The following is a 20365-nucleotide window of genomic DNA, read 5'->3' on the forward strand; positions in this document are numbered from 1 at the left end:
CCGCGGGAGCAGACGGGCAACAGGTGGCTATGGTACAGCCTTAGACGGAGGTGATGGAAGCCTAGGCTATAGTAGGCTTCATCATACATTTTTGTTTGTAACGCCAGCAAGCACACTGTTGTAATTATTTAAATGTGTAAAAGGCCCAACCTTTCTCATCTTCAATAGGATAATCTAGCTAATTAGACGGGTATGTCAGTCTTTTGGCACTTCATTACACGCCAAACCAGATGTCCATTGTGTCTTAGTATCCATCTCAATAAAATCGGTCGTTAAGCAAACCATTAAGGTGCCAAATTCTGATGGTCATTAAGGCAAGTTAGAAACATGTTCAAATCTTGTGTGGAAGCAACGTTTTATTTGTAATTGGAACAAACCAAAAGTGGCCCAGCGCTAAAAAGTAGAAAGACATTTTTATCTCTATTTGAAACGAAGCAAACATTTACCAAACAACACCAATTTATAGAATAGAAACTTTTTCCACATTTAGATGTTACAGTCTGAATTGAAAAGGGATTACATTTGGATTTTTTTGTCATTAGCCTAAACAGTTTGTTTTTTGAAATCCGTACAAATGACTGAGTAATGAGAAATGAAATGTCTTGAGTCAATAATTATTGAACCCCTTTTGTTATGGCAAGCCTAAATAAGTTCAGCGGTACAAATTTGCTTAACAAGTCAAAGTTACATGGACCAATAATAATGTTTAACAAGATTTTTGAATGACAACCTCTTCTCTATACCCCACACATACAATTATCTGTAAGGTCCCTCAGTTCAGCAATGCATTTCAAACACAGATTCAACCTCAAAGACCAGGGAGGTTTTCCAATGCCTAGCAAAGAAGGGAACCTATTGGTAGATGGGTCAAAATAAAAGCAGACATTGAATATCACTTTGAGTATGGTGAAGTTGTTAATAACTCTTTAGATGGTGTTTCAATACACCCAGGCACTGCAAAGATACAGGTGTTCTATTCTAATTCAGTTGCTGGAGAGGAAGGGATTTCACCATGAGGCCAATGGTGACTTTCAAACAGTTACATATTTAATGTCTGTGATAGGAGAAAACGGAGGATGGGTCAACATTGTATTTACTCCACAATACTAACCTAATTCACAGAGTGAAAAGAAAGAAGAGTGTACAGAATAAAAATATTCCAAAACATGAATCCTGTTTGCAACAAGACACTTAAGTAATACTGCTAAAAAGGTGGCAAAGCAATTTACTTGTTGTCCTGAATACGAAGTGTTATGTTTGGGGCAAATCCAATACAACTAATTACTGAGTATCAAACTCCATATTTTCAAGCATGGTGGTGGCTGCATAATGTTATGGGTGTGCTTGTAATCAGATTTTTTCAGGATTAAAAAGAAACGGAATGGAGTTAAGCACGGGAACATCTGTTTCCTGTGTAACATAAATAATAGCACAACACAGTGTAATTTTTGTTGTTGTTGCTATAGTCAGATGATTTATCAAACTGGTTTCTTCTGCATGTGCACAGCAACAACCACAATGACACTCTGCTGCAGATGAGGGATCTTATTTTGAGTCAGATTATAAGGAAGAGGATCCTGGCCTTGATCCCCTGTCCTCACTTTCATCAGTAGATGGATGGCTTCCTGAGTTTGATCCCAGCGAGGATCCTGACCTTGACCCTCAGGCCCCATCTGGATCAGACCCAGGTAGGGATGGAGAAGATTTCCAATGTGGGGATGCGGCCAATGAGGGGCCCCTCATCTGTTCCCATTGTGAAAAATGTTTCAAGAAGAAATGTTTGACAAGACATCTTCAGTCCCGTACAAAACCCTACAGCTGCTCAGTGTGGGAAATGATTTTATCTGGCCAAACAGCTTGAGGAATGTTCCATTAAAGACCCGGAGAAAGCCTTCAGTTGTGATGCAGTGTTTTGCCATAAATGTACTTTGCAGTCACACATGGAGGCTCACAAAACAGGAGACGGTCACATGCACAGTTTATTAAAGAAAGTTTGTAGAAGAAAAAGACTTGAAGCACAAGTGTGTGTGGTCCAGAGAAGTACTGGCTTATCACGAGGAAACACATTCAGAGGAGAGGAACTATTGCTGTGGAACCTGTGGCAAGATGATCTTTACCGCTGTGTCTTTAAAAAAAAACATGATGACGTTTCAGCGATGCACCTGCTCTCAGAAAGCATATGGTGGTCACACACCCCGGAGAAACTCAATTTTAAAAAGTTTGGTCTGCGATGTGTTTGGCAAATGTTTTGTCAAACGGAACCATCTGAATAAACATATGAGGACACACAAGGAAGAGAAACCCTTTTCTCGTGACATTTGTGTCCAAAAGTTTAATTCTTCAGGTAATGTCAAAAGACACAAGATAACTCACACAGGTCACCCAATCCGGAATCCTAAAGAAACATAAAATAAACAAGCATACTGGTGGAAATACTTTTTAAGTGTGAGATTTGTGAGGAAATTTGTTCAAGTTGTTATACCCCACAATTATATGGTCACTCACACAGAGAAGAAATTATGTCTTTATAGCATCTGTGGCAAAGGTTTCTTTAGCAATCATCTTCTTAAAGTTCACATGCACATTCACACAGGGGAGAAATCAGTTGAGTGTGATCAATGTGGGAAGATGTTCAGCCATCGAAGTCATCTAACATATCACGAGCGTGTGCATATTGGTGTCAAAGCATTCATGTGCGACATCTGCGGGAAGGCCTATGCAAATAGACACAATCAGTGCTGCTAAATGGAAGTAATTTAGAACCCCCCTGTCAATGTACAATGCATTTTTTTATGGACCCATTTCATGTTGATCCTGGATGGGAGCAGATTCTGCTGGAAATGGTGTAAGAGGACCAGTAGGAGGCACTCTTTCCTCTGGTCTAAAAAAATAATAATATCCCAATGCCCAAGGGTAGTGATTTCTGACATTGCCCTTTGTAGGGTGCTGTCTTTCGGATCGGAAATTAAACGGGTGTCCTGACTCTGTCATTAAATATCCCATGGCACGTATTGTAGGAGTAGGGGTGTTAAACCCGGTGTCCACGGTAAATTCCCAATCTGGCCCTCATACCATCATGGCCACCTAATGATCCCCAGCTTCCTTTTGGCTCATTCATCCCCTATCTTCTCCCCTGTAACTTTCCCCAGGTCGTTGCTGTAAATGAGAATGTATTCTCAGTCAACTTACCTGGTAAAACAAGGGTAAATAAAATCAACATATAAACATGTTCCCCCCACATGAAGGTGCAAAACAGGGATAAGAAAATGATCTGCTTTGAATGTTATGACTGTACTCAGACACTCACTCTATCACAATGCCATTGTGTTACTGTGTCACTGTGAATGTATTGATCCTGCGAATTCTAATCTGAGATGTTCATGTCGTTGGAGTCTTATTGATTTTCTGCTCATTATCAATCTATATATCAGCTCAATTTCCAATGTCATCCGGATACTCTTTTCTTTCATTGAGGTTATGAATTTCATTTCTGAAGCGAATGTCTGAGCAAATGACTTTTTCCTTTCAAATTATTTGCTTTGAAATCTAACTGAGATCAATGTTTCCCTGTTCTTGTGTTTTTGTTGACACTCAAATAGCAGAGAAATCGAATGAGAGAATTTGTCATTTTACCCCAGCATAATTGCTTTGGCTTTAAATGCTAATATTCTCTATAAATAAAACATAGACAAATGAGTCTGCATGCATTTATCCTCCTCTCTTCTCCAAGTCACACTGTATTGAGCTTGCTCTCTTAGCATATTTTATGAGATCTCTGACAACATATATGAGTGCTGTGGGATTTAAAATGCAACAATATTGACATTGTGCAATTAGAGGGGGTCATTAGGTCTGCTGCTATTTCAGATGGGGAAAACCTACACCTCATCTTCCCTGGAATGCTGCCACACACACACAAGTCTAAATGAAAGGGAGATGGGGTGGTATTGGTGAAATGGGAGGAGTAGGTAATTGAACAGATGGGGCACTGGGCAGCCTGGGGATTACAAAGCCCGGCATTGCTGAGCCTGCCTGGCTACTATGGAACAACTATCTGTCTGACTGGAGGATGGATGCCTAGGCCCAACCAATCCTCATGTAGCTAGGGTTATCCCAACCAGACTCTGGTCCTTGTCTGTTTTAGCAACCTGGTCTCATAGACTAGACGGAACATAGTAAATGTAAATCCGGGACACTCAAATTAGTATGATATGTTACAGTTGGTATGGCTACTTAAGACAGAAGGTTACTAGTTGGATGGGTGGGTGTATAACATCTATCAACCCAAAGGATGCGGGTTCGAATCTCATCACAGACAATTTTAGAATTTTAACCAATTAGCTAATGTTGTACTACTTTTAAGCTACTTAGCTAACCGTCACCCTAATCTTCACCTGGTCAGTCTGTCATGGAAAAAGCAGGTGCTCCTAATGTTTTGTACACTCAGTCTATAACACCGTATTAATGTGTGGGACGTTCACTGTATTACAAGGAACAACTACTGTAGCAAGTCTATTTCGCTCCAGCAGCTAGCACAATCTGTCCATTCACAATTCACTTGTGGGAACATGGCAGCTCTCAGCACCTGACAACAGAAATAGTTGGCCTCTACTATTCAAGAGATTGTTCGTGAGGAAATTACCTATGCCCCTCTACTTGAAATTAAAATGGGTAAATTAGTCTGTTGCACTGCTCATTTCTGATGAATCACTCGAAAAGCATTCCTGGATATTAAAATATGCGGGTCACAGGACTTGAAACTGATGTGGAAGCAGGCAATCCAACTTCCTTTATGAGCAATCTTTTCTATGAACTGTTTGGGCAGGAGAAGCTGGGTCCCATGCCGCTGATTGTTCACCGCACCGGTCCTTTCCGCAATGGGTCCCGGTGTATGATTTTAAGAATCCACAGTTTTGAAGTCAAATGGGCAAATTGTTGTCCACGCAGTAGTATCAGGGACTCCGACCTATGCTGAGAAGAGGATCAGCATATACCTAGATCGGAGTGCCGAGATGCTGAAACAGAGGGCGACCAACAACGAGGTGAGATCACAGCTCTGCAAGCTCAACCTGAGATCTGGCAAAATACAACACACATTTTCCACTGCCAAGGAGGCTCAAAACGTCTTATAGAAACATCAAGTCCAACACACAAGGGAACGAGCCGACAGATCAAGGCTAACTCCAATTTGACTGGTTCAATATTCAGGTATGCTATCCATGCACAATCACGCAGCCTTGCTTATTATGCTGCCCTCGGGATAAGACACTGATGAGGACACCCCCTCAATTGGATAAAAGGAACACCAGGGCATACATTTCACTGGGGACGGGGGACATGCCCCCCCACATTCTGAAATTATATTTTGCCTCCCCCATGTTTCATCCCCTCTTGATTGGGGTGAATGAATAAGTTACACCTGTGTGTGACTACCACAGACAGGTCAGCTCTAGCTTCTAATTATCTGTCAGATAGTGATATGAGGTGGCTATTACTATCTAAAAGCAGTTGTTTGCATGGAAATATATTCTAGCCTTTATTCTGTCATGTTTCAGAAGTAAATTAACCTGGCAGGTTGTCGCAATTTTATGTATCGTCAGAGAGAGAGCTGGCCAAAAGTTGGCTTACATTAACTATTATTTTTGCCACAAACTAGACCTGAATCAAATGATGAAACCATCGGCCAAACGAATGAAGATTGATCTTTTTTCAGTGCAATGTGAGTTGTATTAGCCAGTATGTCAATGTAACCTTATTGATCTGTCAGTTACCCTACTTTTCACACTGACACAGTAATAAACAGCTCTAAAGTTACAGGCTTCACTGTCATGGTGCACAGTGGAGGTCTGTGTAGGACTGATTTCTTCATCCTGCTCCAGTCAGCATCTGCTGGCTTTGTCCGACTCCCACCCGCAAGAACTGGGCCCAAACCCAACCGCTGTCCTGCAATGTTATTATAGGCGTACTTGCCAGCCATGGTCCCAGGACTTTTGCGACCCTATTGTCAATATCAAATGCTCAAAAATAACCTAAATTACCAGAGATTCTTACATGCCCCTTACATTGTATTACAGGGCTATATCAGCCAATATGCTAGATGTGGTTTGAAGAGAGCAGAGTTGGAGACCCGTGTACTTTCTCTTTAACTATTTTTATAGTCTACCTTTTAGGAGTGGGACATTTTTCAGACGGAGAAATAGATTAATATTTAGGCAATATAGTAAACTATAGCATAATCATAGGCCTTTTTAGGAAGTTCATTTCCTTGGAAAGATAACTGCCCAGTGGCTGTTCTGCCCATTTATACATATGCTATAGTCTACTCTGTTCAATTAAGACCACACTTGTAGCTGATCTCGCAGGCATGGCTACTGAACTGGAAGCAGCAAGAATGAGGACAGCGACACTTGCTACGTTTTGCATAGTCCTATAGGATATAGCCTACCTATAAGGGCACAAGACAAGACCCAGATGTAGACACAGGAGGCAGATTGTTAGAGTCCAAGATGTTTATTAACATTCCAAAAGTGGTAGGCAAGAGAATGTTGTGGACAGCCAAAAGGTCAAAACCAGTTCAGAGTTCCAGAGGTACAGAATGGCAAGCAGGGGGTGGAGACAATCACAAGGACAGGTGAAACAGATCAGGGCATGACAGTACCGCCCCTCCCCCCCCCTCTAGGGATGCCACCTGGCGTCCTACCTGGGCGCATAGCTGGCTGACAGCGGTGAAAATCGGCGATGAGGGCCGGGTTCAGGGTGTCTTTTGCCGGAACCCAGCACCTCTCCTCCGGTCCATAACCCTCCCAGTGAACCAGATACTAGAAACCCCTGCCCCATAGTCGAACCCTCAGGAGGCGTCTCACCGTATATGCTGGCTGGCCATCGATGACACGGGAGGATGTGCCTAGAAGCAAAATCTTGGACACATGAAAAGTAGGGTGAACACGGAGGGTACGGGGCAACAGCAGACGAAAAGCAGTGGGAATAATGACTAGAAATGTGGAAAGGACCAATGAAAACAGGGGGGAAAGTTTACGGGATTCTACCTGGAGGGGTAGGTCCCGAGTGGACAGCCATACCCTCTGTCCGACAACAAGGAGCTAGAGTCTGGTAGCGGTCCGCCGACGATACCTGGAGGTGGTCTTGAGAAGAGCCGCCCAAGCTCTTTTCCAGGTACACCGACAGCGGTGGACGAACATCTGGGCTGAAGGTACGTTGACCTCAACTTCCTGCTCTGGGAAGAGAGGGGGCTGGTTCCCCCTGCTCCATGGGGTTAGTCAATAGCCGAGCAGGGGAGAGTGTTCCTGGCATATTCCACGCAGATCAGTTGCTGACTCCAGGTGGTTGGGTTACTGAGAACCAGACACCGAGTGCCGTCTCCATGTCTTGATTGGCTCGCTCTGACTGGCCGTTGGATTAGGGATGAAACCCAGAGGACAGGCTGGCTGGCGACCCAATAAGAGTGCAGAACACCTTCCAGGATTGGGACGAGAACCCCGGTCCAAGACAACGTCAACCGGGAGTGAATGGATACGGAAGACGTGCTGCACCATAAGCTCGGCCGTCTCCTTGGCTGAATGTAACTTAGAAAAAGGGATGAAATGGGCGTCCTTGGAGATTCTGTCCACCACCGTCAGGATGGTGGTGTTGCCATCTGACGGAGGAAGCCCAGTGACGAAATATGAGACCAGGGGTGATGAGAGACAGGAAGTGGCTGTAGTAGATCAGACGGAGCTTGCTGCTGAGTCTTGATTTGCGCGCATGCCATGCATGTGGCAACGAAGGCCGAGACCTCAGGAACCATGATAGGCCACCAGAAGCGTTGACGGAGGAAAGCCAAAGTCCGACAAGTACCAGGATGACAGGTAAGCCTGGAGGAGTGAGCCCATTCCAGGACCTGAGACCAGACCACATCAGGCACAAACAGATGGTTAGCCCCCCCAGGGTCCGACTGGGAATGCTGAGCCTTGCGGACCAGAGCCTCAATTCCCTAAACAGAAACCGCCAAACAAGAGGCAGGGAGGGGAGTCTCAGATTCAGAGGGAGTGGCAGTGGAACTGTATAGACGGAAGAGAGCGTCCGGCTTCACGTTTTTGGACCCTGTGCGGTAGGAGATGGTGAAATTGAACTTAGTAAATAACAGAGCCCACCGGGCCTTGGCTGTGCGGAGATATTCCAGATTTGTGTGGTCGGTCCAGACCAAAAACGGATGTTCAGCTCCCTCCAGCCAGTGTCTCCACTCCTCCAGTGCCATCTTGACCACCAGGAGTTCTCGGTTACCCACGTCGTAGCAGAGTTGAGTCGATGGACAGGAAGGCACAGGGATAAAGTTTTTGGTCCTGGGCAGATTGCTGGGACAGGATGGCCCCCACTCCAACATCAGAATTATCAACCTCAACCACAAATTGACGGGACAGGTCCGGGTGGATGAGGATGGGTGCTGCTGTGAATCGATGCTTCAGGTCCACAAAGGCTTTGCTGACAGCTGGAGACCATGTAAACGGTACTTTGGGAGAGGTGAGTGCAGAGAGGGGGGCGCCAGAGAGCTGTAACCCCGAATGAAATGGCGGTAGAAGTTAACAAAACCTAGGAAACGTTGCAACTGCACCCTGGATATAGGTTGAGGTCAATCCACCACTGCTTTCACCTTTCCAGGATCCATCTGGACATTTCCCTCAGCAATGACATATCCCAGAAAGGTGGTAGTAGAGCGGTGGAACTCACACTTCTCGGCTTTCACGAACAGTTGGTTTTCCAGGAGGTGCTGAAGGACCTGTCTGACATGAAGAACATGTTCTTGTGCAGATCGGGGAAAAAACTAGATGTCGTCAAGGTACTAGAACACAAACCGGTTTAGCATGTCCCAAAGCACATCATTGACCAAACGCTGGAAAACAGCGGGGGCGTTGGTGAGTCCAAATAGCATGACCTGGCAGTCATGTCCACTGGCTGTGTTGAATGGACCTTTTTGCCTGTCCATAACTATTCTCTTGCCTACCCCATTGGATTAATAATCATTGTAAAACTCCAACCACCTGCCTCGTGTCTGCATTTGGGTCTCTCCTTGTGCCTTGATATTATCAACATTTTAAGCTAAATGTTCTGATCTGTTGCGTCAGCCACATTGTGTATGAAATTATTTTTTTGATGCTAGTGGTTGTATTCATTTGGGATCTATCGCATCCCACAACTGTCCCAGACTATGTTTGGAATATGTATTTTTCGCACAGAACAGAATAGGTCAACTTTTGTACTATGGGGTATAGTAGATTGATATAGGCTAGTGATTTTGCTGTTCGTTAGGCCGACTCATCTTGTTGGCTGCCGAAAAGTAAATGTGGACAGTTCTTCTAACATCTTCAATATGCACCTCGGAATTGGATAAGGACGTGCGCAGTTGCGTCCCCAACGTTTCTGTTTTGGCTGTCCCCCGATGTTTCTGTTTGGACTGTCCCCCAATGTTTCTGTTTGGACTGTCCCCAGATGTTTCTGTTTTGACTGTCCCCCGATGTTTCTGTTTTGACTGTCCCCCGATGTTTCTGTTTTGACTGTCCCCAGATGTTTCTGTTTTGACTGTCCCCCGATGTTTCTGTTTTGACTGTCCCCCGATGTTTCTGTTTTGACTGTCCCCCGATGTTTCCGATCATTGAAAGACCCGACCATGTGATGGAGAGCCATGTGAGTAAGAAGTGCTTCGGAGCACTCAGGGAGAAGGGCACAGCGCAGCACTCCGGGCCAAGGGCACAACGGCCACTGGCCACAAAAGGCATGGATTTGTTTTGGGTGCATTATGGCCATACAAAGGGGATGCCGCCGGGAACTTCTAGGCATTATCAATTGCTTTTCAAATTGTGAATGAGAGACGGAAGTGAGTACATCCTGCGCAAAAAAAACAAAGCAGAGCTCATGCCTTTCAAGCAAAAAAACATCATTAGAGTCGCATCATGCAGCCTTACAATGTATTAAAACATCAAAACATATAGCCCAACGTTTGTAAAACAGCTAAAGTTACATTAATAATAACTCTAAATTAAGCATATAGGAGGACCTATTTCTTTCTTAACTGCTCAACACAGAATAGCCGCATGTGCGCACTCCCTCAAATGGAGAATATATCCTTTATTTTATCCAGCTTTGTTCAATTGTATTCTTATTATAAAATAATATATAATAAGGCAACGGAATTCTAAGTAAATCTTGCCTGCTAAATGAACTAGTGTAGCCCACAGCCATATGGCATAGCCAGATCAGGACCTAACATAAGGACAACTCAGAGTATGCTGTTCTGAAATGGACTACATTTTCTTCATATCATGTTTCTTTAGACTTGTCTAAAATAAATAATGGATTTATTGTGAAGGTGTAGGCTATATTACACAGATTTATTAGACTTTTCTCTGTATCAGTGGCTTTAAGCTATGTGTGGAAACTAGGAGTGCTAAATGTGTTTATGTTAATTAACGATCAACCCGACAGTTATTTGATTGACAATCACCTGCTGACGAAATTTCGTGACCGCCACAGTCCTAGATACAACACTTAATTCTCTCTGTCCAGCAAACACTAGACAAGCCAGATGCTATTTTACGGCAGGCAGTCTGACAAACCTCAAGTTCCTTTCCAAACTGTATCAAGGTTTGATAGAAGCCGATGACACAAAACATGTCAAACAAAAATTGTATTATTCTGCTGGGGGTGTAAAAGGGGACATAATTGCATATGTTATGTTCTCGTGAAGACTGGCTGAAATCTGGCAAAGAGTACAGCATGTTCTTTTCTCTCAGCAAGTCTACAGATTCTCCCTTCTCCCTGTTTTTGTTTGCTTGTAAATGTTGATACTGGAGACTTATCAGAAGAAACCGTGTAACATAGCATTTATAGTTGCTAATAAATGCATTGCAATTAATTGGAAGGTTGGTTATCCTCCCACAATGTATGGAAGAAATGTCAAGTTATGTACAGTATCACTAGATTTGTTTTAAGATGAAGGGTATACTGTGCAACGTTCATAAGGTCTGGATGTCTCCTGTGGAATACTGTACGACAAAAGGAGTCTGTATTGAAAACATGTCCACATCAGGGGAGATTTTCATTTAGGCCATCCCTAGCAACTCAGTCCTGGCCCTGGGGGTCTGCCGTACTGTTGGTTGTCACTCTGGCCTTGGCCTAACACACCTGAAGACAATAAAGAATGTTTCACTAAGATCCTAAAGGGGAGTGGGGAGTGTTGGGTTGGAGCGCTACAAGCCGTGGAACCCTACGGGCAGGACAGGGTGACCCAGCTATATTATGTGCAAGTAAAAAAGAGCTCTACAGTATTATTAGGGCTATGATATGAATTCTATGGAGGGTGTCCTATTTCTGTGTGTTAATGTGTATGTGTGTAGGTGTATGTGTTCCCTTGAAACATAAAAAAAGATGGGAAGGAAGTTGTGTTGGGAGAGAGTTGAGTTATTGGCTAGACTGGTGGGGGACGGGAGTGTAGGCGGCTCAGGTTGGCTGGGCGGTCTGGCTGAAATTTGATAGAGGATGTCTTAAAGACAATCAAAAGTTGTTTTTTCTCTGGTCGCTGGGAGGGGGGGTGGGTGGTCTGGAGGGTGACTGACGAGCAACCGTACTTGCTAGTGGGGGTAGGAAGGGGTGGGACACATTATTTTCTGGATTGGGGACGGGACATGTTGGCTGGGTGGGTGTGGAGGCCCACTTTATTTTTATTTTCATGTTTATACAGAATTTATTATTACTTAATCTATATGTATTTCTTACTGTTCTTTTTATTTTGAGTGGCAGCCTACGGGTATATCAACTTACAAATTGAAATGGATAATGTATCTATAACTACCCCAACAAAAAATGACAAAACAAATAAAAAATTGTTAAACAATTAAGAAGCTCCTACTGAACTCATTTACATTTACATTTAAGTCATTTAGCAGACGCTCTTATCCAGAGCGACTTACAAATTGGTGAATTCACCTTCTGACATCCAGTGGAACAGCCACTTTACAATAGGTATGTGTAAAGGTCTGCTCTGGTCTTGCTCTGTTGCAGTTTTTAAGGCTATGTTTTGATTCAGTAGCGCAGGACGCGGTGAGACTCAAAGCACAAAGCACATTTGACAGTTGCCGGCTTGGCCTGTCATAACACATCTACCTCCTGTTCAGCATAGAAGTTGCCCAACGGCACAGATCTAGGATCAGCTTACCCTCACTCAATGATGATATTCTTTTCTAATACAGAAGATCATACAACATTATTGCCTGATGATCTTCTGAATTTCCCAACTCCTTTCTGATGCATTTCAGTCACTTCCTTCAGATTGAAATACTATCAAATCTACTGTCGAACTGATTTGTAATAGAGTGCAATAGCCCCAAATACAAAAGTAAACATTGGCCGTTGATTACTTAACTTCTTTTTTTACATTGTGGGTTCGTGCAAATTTTGCCATCAAAATGGAGTCGCGGGCCAAAAAAGACTGGGAACCCTGCTGTACAGGCTCAAAAGAGGTAACTGGCCTTGTGCAGAGTACCAGCCAGGTAGGCAGGAGTTAGGGACTGGAGGTGGGAGAAGCAGACCTGATTGTTAGTGTGGGGTTTTGTGATCTTGCTCCATGTACTGTTAGCGGTTGCCTTTATGCAACAGCTAGCATGTCCTGTGGTGTGTGTGTGTCTCTGCGTGAGTGTGTCGCTCTCTCTTTATGCAACAGCTAGCATGTCCTGTGGTGTGTGTGTGTCTCTGCGTGAGTGTGTCGCTCTATCTTTATGCAACAGCTAGCATGTCCTGTGGTGTGTGTGTGTCTCTGCGTGAGTGTGTCGCTCTCTCTGTATGCAACAGCTAGCATGTCCTGTGGTGTGTGTGTGTCTCTGCGTGAGTGTGTCGCTCTCTCTTTATGCAACACCTAGCATGTCCTGTGGTGTGTGTGTATCTCTGCGTGAGTGTGTCGCTCTCTCTTTATGCAACAGCTAGCATGTCCTGTGTGTGTCTCTGCGTGAGTGTGTCGCTCTCTCTTTATGCAACAGCTAGCATGTCCTGTGGTGTGTGTGTGTTTCTGTGTGAGTGTGTCGCTCTCTCTTTATGCAACAGCTAGCATGTCCTGTGGTGTGTGTGTCTCTGCGTGAGTGTGTCGCTCTCTCTGTATGCAACAGCTAGCATGTCCTGTGGTGTGTGTGTGTCTCTGTGTGAGTGTGTCGCTCTCTCTTTATGCAACAGCTAGCATGTCCTGTGTTGTGTGTGTGTCTCTGTGTGAGTGTGTCTCTTTATGCCGCCACGAGCAGGTCTCGGACCACTGGTTATGAAAAAAGCATGGGGTAACAGCCATGTTTCCACTGTCAGAAACCCTGGCATGTGATTGGCCGGTCAGCTCCTGATGATGCTGTAAGCAGGAAGGGTTATTCTGGGCGTCTGAATAGAGGGGACGCTATGCTACACAGGCTGTGTGACCCGTCTGCAACTGTCAGTAGGCAGCACGATGCAGCCTTTGTGTTGTACATGTGTTGATTCCCAGTAAACACACAATGTCATCATTAAGTAATTTGGTTAGTTGGATACTAGAACTTGTTTTTCAATGCTGGCCTTTCACATAAACACGAAAAAAAAATGAAGAAGTAAGAAAACACATCATATTGTTGCAAATGCTCAGTAAATCAGGCGCTAAGTATCCTAACAGTGTTGAAGACACAATAGGGTCAAGCTCTGCAAACATTCGTTCATCAGCCTTTATCAGTTACTAACATGGAGGCTTCAGAAGAATGACACGTACAATAGCAAACACAGACAGGAAGGATTAAATAGCCATTCTCCTCCCTAGTGTGTGTGTGTGTGTGCGTGTGTCTGTCCATTAGAGGCGAGTGACATATGCCATAGCTCAGTCAGATGCGTGTCAGTCCCACAGGGGATATACTACCTACAGCTGGCCTCCATAGGGGGAAATCAAACACACACACACACACACACACATACTCTTCGCTTTTAAAATCTTAAAGGCCCAGTGCAGTCAAAAACTAGATTTTCGTGCGTTTTTTCAGTGCCTTTAAAAAGTATTCCTACCCCTTGACTAATCATATGTAGTATCATTTCCATTGGAAAGATAACTGTCCCATGCCTCTCTGTCCATGTATAGGTTGTAGTGTGATCCTTTGTACAGTTGCTCAGTTGGTAGAGCATGGCGCTTGTTTACCGGGACCCCCCATACATAAAATGTATGCACACATGACTGTAAGTCGCTTTGGATGAAAGCGTCAGCTAAATGGCATATATTAGTATAGCCTAGGCCTACTCATTTAATTGAGATGACACACACACTTGATCTTACACTATGGATACTGAACTAGAAGCAGCAAGAATGATGAGAGCGGACACTTTCTCTTGAGCTACGTTTTGCATATAGGATATAGCCTAACTTTTAGGAGCGGGACGATTTGCAGGCAGAGACAAATAAATGGCTAATCAGTATTTATTGAAAAGGAAAAGGTTTCACAGTTGTACAACTGACTAGGTATCTCCCTACACTTCTTTATTTGTATTTTACGTTTTGTATATGGTATGCATTAATTTGTTGATGTCATTCAACCATTTCATAAGATATGTTTCTAATTACAATTCGTATGATACATTACGAATTTGCAAAACATGTTATATGTTACGAATTTGAAAAATGTACAATATGTTACAAATTCGCAAAACATATGATATATTACAAAGCTAGCATGCTAACCTTATCTAGACTAGGGGTGAGGGTTAAGGTTAGGGTTGTCACATCTGCTCCTGCTACGCCCTCTGGTGTTCATCCGGTGTCTTCTTGACCTGCAGTTACTCCCCCAGTACACACTCTCTCTCTCTCCCTCTCTGTGTGATTGTGTGGTTGGAAACAGGTGTGCTGGAGTCAGAGCAGATCCCTACCAGCTGCAACTCGTTCCATAATCAAGACCTCTACAAATACTCAGTCCTGCCACTTCCTCTCTGCCAGATTCTAATCTCTGCTCAGTCAATTTATGATTCTAGCCATTTGTGATTATTCAAGATCCTGTTACTCTGCTGTGCCTGTTTGTTTATCCTCTCATCGCAGTTACCCCTCTGGCTCCTGTTCCACATATCACCACCCAACTATCTTGCTCTGGATTTTACTCACCACCACTACCTTGGATTCCCCTTGAACTGTTTACCCTGTTCTACTCAGATAACTCCAACCTCAGTCTCCACATCTGTTTTTTTCTGCAACTCATCTGAGCTTCCCGGATCTGCACTCCATATCTCCCGGTTTCCTCATCTGGGTCTGCTCTTGGGTTCCCCTGTGTTGCTCCGTGTAACAAGGGTTAAGTTTAGGAGTTAGGTTAACTGTACTAGAACCCTAGAACTGACAAAACAACACAACCAAACCCTGTCTACTGTACAGTACATTAATACATATCATAATCTGGAAAATTGGCATTTTGACAGGGGAGGAACAGGGGGGTGTCTGCCTTTGTTTAGTGGGGGGTCATTATGAAGAGAAACCTGAAGAGAATGAGCTGGGGGTCTCCCCTGTAGTGTGGCCTGATGTTGATCACATCCTATTAGGAACACTGTGTGTGTGTGTGTGTTTGCGTATCCTATTAGGGACAATGAGGGGAGGTCCCCGGGGCCTGGCTAAATGAACAGGGTCATCAGTCTCTGATACTTGCTGCTGTCAGGGACTGAGGATGGGAGGGGAGGAGATGGGATGGGTGGGTGGAGAGGTAGGGGGGCAGCAATGAAACAGCCCCCCACCACGGATGACCTAGTTGGGCTGTGTGGTGGGTTATTGGCTGTGTGTGTTGGGGCTTGGGGGTATAGAATGGGATGGGGATAAATGGAAACTGAGGTGTGGAATGAGTGAGGCTGGGTACAGTGTAGTGTACTGGGCTGGGCTGTGGGGGTTGGGAATGGAAATGAATTAACCAAAAGTCTATGTTGGAAAAATTTACAAAAAATAAATATCTACAATCCAGAATATTTACAGGGTTTGCTGGAAATGCTATAAAATCTGTGTAAAACTACAAACATTCTCTAAAACGTTTACATATAAAAGCCTATATTTTAAATACTTTTTGCATATAATGCTATGAGAGACAGATAACACATTTTGAATCCAATCCCAATTTAAGATTACAGGTCAGGGGGTGGGGGGGTGTTAATCTGCTCGATTTGAAATCATGAGACAATAGTATGAGGATATTATAAGCGAGAAGAGACAGACTAAAATAACTTTTAACATTTTAAATCCGAGAGATGAGTATGTAATCTTAGTACTCTGTCCTGCTGGTACACCCACTGACACTGAGCTCAAAGAGAGGAAAGGGGAGGAAAGGTGTGTGTGAGTGTGTGTGAGAGTGTGTCAGAGTGTGTGAGAGAGATATCAAAGGTGAATCCAAAGGAGGACACCCAGAGTTTTCCACCCATATCGCCACACACCCTAATCTAAACTAATCCCATTTAGTGAGTTTCCTGAACAAATGCAGGGAGGATAACAGATGTATCTGGGATAACAGTCTTGTCCTTACATAATCTCCCCCCTCCCAGAGCTCCCTGTAATCCCCTCTCTGAACAGGAGAGTAACATTAAACAATGCTAGCTGATGTGTTAGGAATCCCAGGAAATGAGGGCAGACATTTCAGCAGGTAGTAATCCTCCTCTAACTGAGCTCTTAACAGAGAGCTGTGAGCTCTGAGCCATAGGCCAGGCACAGACATTAACCTGCTTTCCACAAGGTTGGCATGGGGTCCAACTGACACACAGTAGGGGTGGAGGTTGAGTTGTTACTGGTTACTGGTGTGTGTATGTATGCACATGTGTGTGTACAGTGAGATAGGGTGTGTGTATGTTGAATAGAAAATGATTCTATTCTATTCTAGTAGTCTACCTAAAGGAGAGTGATGCTCCTAACCTTAACTGTCCTCAGGAGTAGGACAAACTCCAGTGTAATCCGTCCAGAATCTGACACTCTACATGCTCTGATGCTCCAAGGCTCTGGACCGCGTCACAGAAGTGCAGATCAGATAAGTTGACTAGTGGAGTTCAGCCTTACTGCAGCCTAGAGATGCAGCCATGATAGCCTGACACATGGCAGCGGGCCAATTAGGGTCAGCCTAGCCAATTAGCCTTCAGTCTGTCTCTGAGAGCTGGAGGAGATGGGCTAAGAGTCATGGATCCACAGGGCTTCTGAGAATGGTCATCTACTTGTAGAGTTGCTGGGAATGCTTTTTAAGGTCTGGGAGAAAGGTATATTTACCTAGGCAATCATTGTAAATAAGAATTTGTTCTTAACTGACTTCCCTAGTTAAATTAAGGTTAAACAAAACAAAAAATATATACAGTATACTCAGTAAGGATGTAGGAAGGGAGGGATGTAACGGAGGATGGAAAAAATGAAGGATCTAGTGAAGGAGGGATGGAAGGAAGGATACAGAGAAGGATGTGAGGAACTAGGATGATGTATTTCCATAAGGGCTAAATGCTAACTCAAGTTAGGGTTCAGCCCATAGTAACGAACGACTTGTGATTATTTGGTGAAATTCATTAATTTATCATCCCAACAAATGAGGAATGACCCTTGGCTTTGTTCAAACAGAAACGTCCCAATTGATCGTTGGACCATGACCTGTATTTCACCACAGCACAATAAGACCATAACAGCGTATCGCAGTATGAATGGGTCAGAGAGGACCACCTCCCTCATTATAAACCCCAACCATAAACAAACAGGATGTGGATGACAGAACCTACAGGATCACCAAGGACACACTTATGGCTAAAAGTACACACACAAACTCCCCCCCACAGTGGTATAAGAAGAGCTTTTCCTTTCCTTAAGTGTCTGGCCTGATCTGCTTTGCATCTCTTATCTCTCCATTTCACACCAGGGTCATCTGGCACACACACACACAGACCATGCACACAGTACACACTCTTTGGCACAAACTCTCTATTAAGCCTCTGTGAATCTCAGAGACTAATTAAGGTGAGGTGCAGCTTGCAGCCTCCCCCCCCACTGACACTCTGACTGCTCTAGGGTGTGTCTCTCTGGCAGCAATCACTGGATGGAACAGTCTCAGCCTCCTATCGATGGAAATAAATGGGAGACTGCCCCCCCCCTCACACACCCAGCCTGATCACAGAGAGAAGTTAATAACTGTTCCTGGTTGATGTAAATTACCAGTCCGGTGAGGTCATCAGCTAGAGACCAAAGTTCATTAGCTCTAGGTCCGTATTGCTATAGAGGCTGTGATTAGTTCTCTGGTCTGATTGGTTGGCCTCCAGGCAGGCCTATAGGGCTCTTATGTGCTGGGTGAGTTATGGCTGTAATTTAGACTTGATTACATACACCATTACTTCAGCTCTTAGTAGGCTGTCACTCAGGGGGCTGGGGGGAGAAGGGGGGGTAAAACTAAATCTAACCAATTGGTGTTTGAAACAGTGACAAGTGGCATCATGGCCTTCTCGTCTAGGGTTGTTCTAGAAATATACTGTATGCCTGGAATAAGTTCATGTTTAAACATTGAGATTGACAACCATTTGGTTATGTTTAGCCTACTGTGCAAAATGTGGAGTGTTCTACCCTAAAGCATTTCCTAATTCCAATCCATAACCACATGACAACATTTCGTAGTTCATCTCAAGTCCCATAAAAATAACATCAGTGTTTCAGGTTAGATCTCATACAAATAGACATACAGTCTTTCTCTTTCTCACTCCGTCATAGATCTCAGAATTCCTGATGGTTCCATGTCTGTTCCATCATCTCTTCATCAGCGTGTGGATGATACTGGCTCCTTTCTCTGTGCTCTGCATGATCATAAATCACTGTGTCGTACCCCTGACCTCAGGGTCACGCTTTTATAGATGAACACTTCATAATGAAACAATCTGCTCCACATATGACTGCAGACAAAAGACATCCAACCCAGGATGACTGCTCTGATCTGACCTTGGTCTCATATCCATGGAAGCAGGATAAACACATCAACAGGGAAACTGAGCATATCTCAATCAATTTTTATCTGTGACCATAATCTGCCTATAATCTTTTTGTTTTCAGCGATGGTGTGTCAATCATAAGGGGATATGATGTTCAGGGGCAGAGCAACAGATTTGTACATTGTCAGCTCGGGGGTTTGAACTTGCAACCTTCCTGCTAGTCCAACACTCTAACCACTAGGCTACCCTGCCGCCCCAGCTGAGTGTTGCTAAGAGCTTTTCTGGCTTGCTACATGACTGCCTGCATTCCTGTGACATCATCATACATGATCAGAACACACAGCAAATTCTCCAGTGTTAAATTAACAGTGTTACATTTAACACTGGGCCAGTGTCTATATGGGTCCGCACTTTTGAATGTTAAATTAACACTGTGCTTAGTGCTGATGCTGTTACATTTTGTCAGTGCTATTGCATAACACCGAAAGTGTTAATTCCCTAACACCATACATATTATTTTTTAACACTAGGAAGTGTATATAGTCTGCATTTTTTTAACCATTACACCAAGAGGTCCATATCTCTTGACAGGACATTACAATAATATTTACAAGTCTAGACTTTATTACCACAAAGTGATGTTATTATCTTCTGATTATTCACAAACGAGTCGGCTCTAAGAGTCGGCTCTTGTAGGTGAACGTTGGGAACCGGCTCGCATATCAGAAGACCAAAATCTATTTATAAAAATATGAAAAAATTAAGATATGAATAATCAAAAGATTTAAATGAATAGAATTAACTAATTCAAAGAACGAAAATAGAAATAAAATAATATAGGCCTAAATGCTCAAGCGCACACACATTCGTTCTGACTGTCTGCTCAGCCTCGCCTGTTGTTCCTGTCAATCAGACACGCAGTGTCAACCAATGAACCAAAGATGCGTGAGGGAGGGCCGAGCCAACTCACTCACAGTCACACACTTAGCAGCCGAGGAGAGAGAGGAAGGACAGCTGTGAAAACAACAGCTGGAAAATAAGTCGGAAGCACAGTAGTATTTGGATGCATTTTAATAATTTAGACAATGTTAGAGCACGGTGTAGAATTTGCCAAAACAAAATCTCATATAAAGCTGGTTCTGCGCACAACCTACATTGGCAAATGCGAACTGTGCACCCAACTGTGAAGCTAGCTGTAGCGGAGCTTCGAGAAACTAGCGGGCCTGCTAGTGATAGTGGTGGAGCCAGGACTTCCACACGTGGAGTCTTCTATGGACCAGTTTATGCCAAAGTCTATCTCTGTAGCAAAACAAGGCCAAATTGATATTGCATTGGCTAACATGATTGCCACCGATTTCCAGACATTTTCGATCATGGAGGACAGAGGTTTTATAGCAATAGTCTAAATCCAATGTACACAATTCCAAGCAGG

General features: G+C 43.8%; 1 pseudogene; it reads left to right on the forward strand.

Annotated features, from left to right (window-relative positions):
* The first annotated feature begins 1525 nt into the window (after positions 1 to 1525).
* LOC135525148 (zinc finger protein 93-like) lies at positions 1526 to 3603 on the forward strand (annotated as a pseudogene).
* Positions 3604 to 20365: the final 16762 nt, after the last annotated feature.

This window comes from Oncorhynchus masou, chromosome 31 (assembly GCF_036934945.1).
Source record: "Oncorhynchus masou masou isolate Uvic2021 chromosome 31, UVic_Omas_1.1, whole genome shotgun sequence".
NCBI lineage: Eukaryota > Metazoa > Chordata > Actinopteri > Salmoniformes > Salmonidae > Oncorhynchus > Oncorhynchus masou.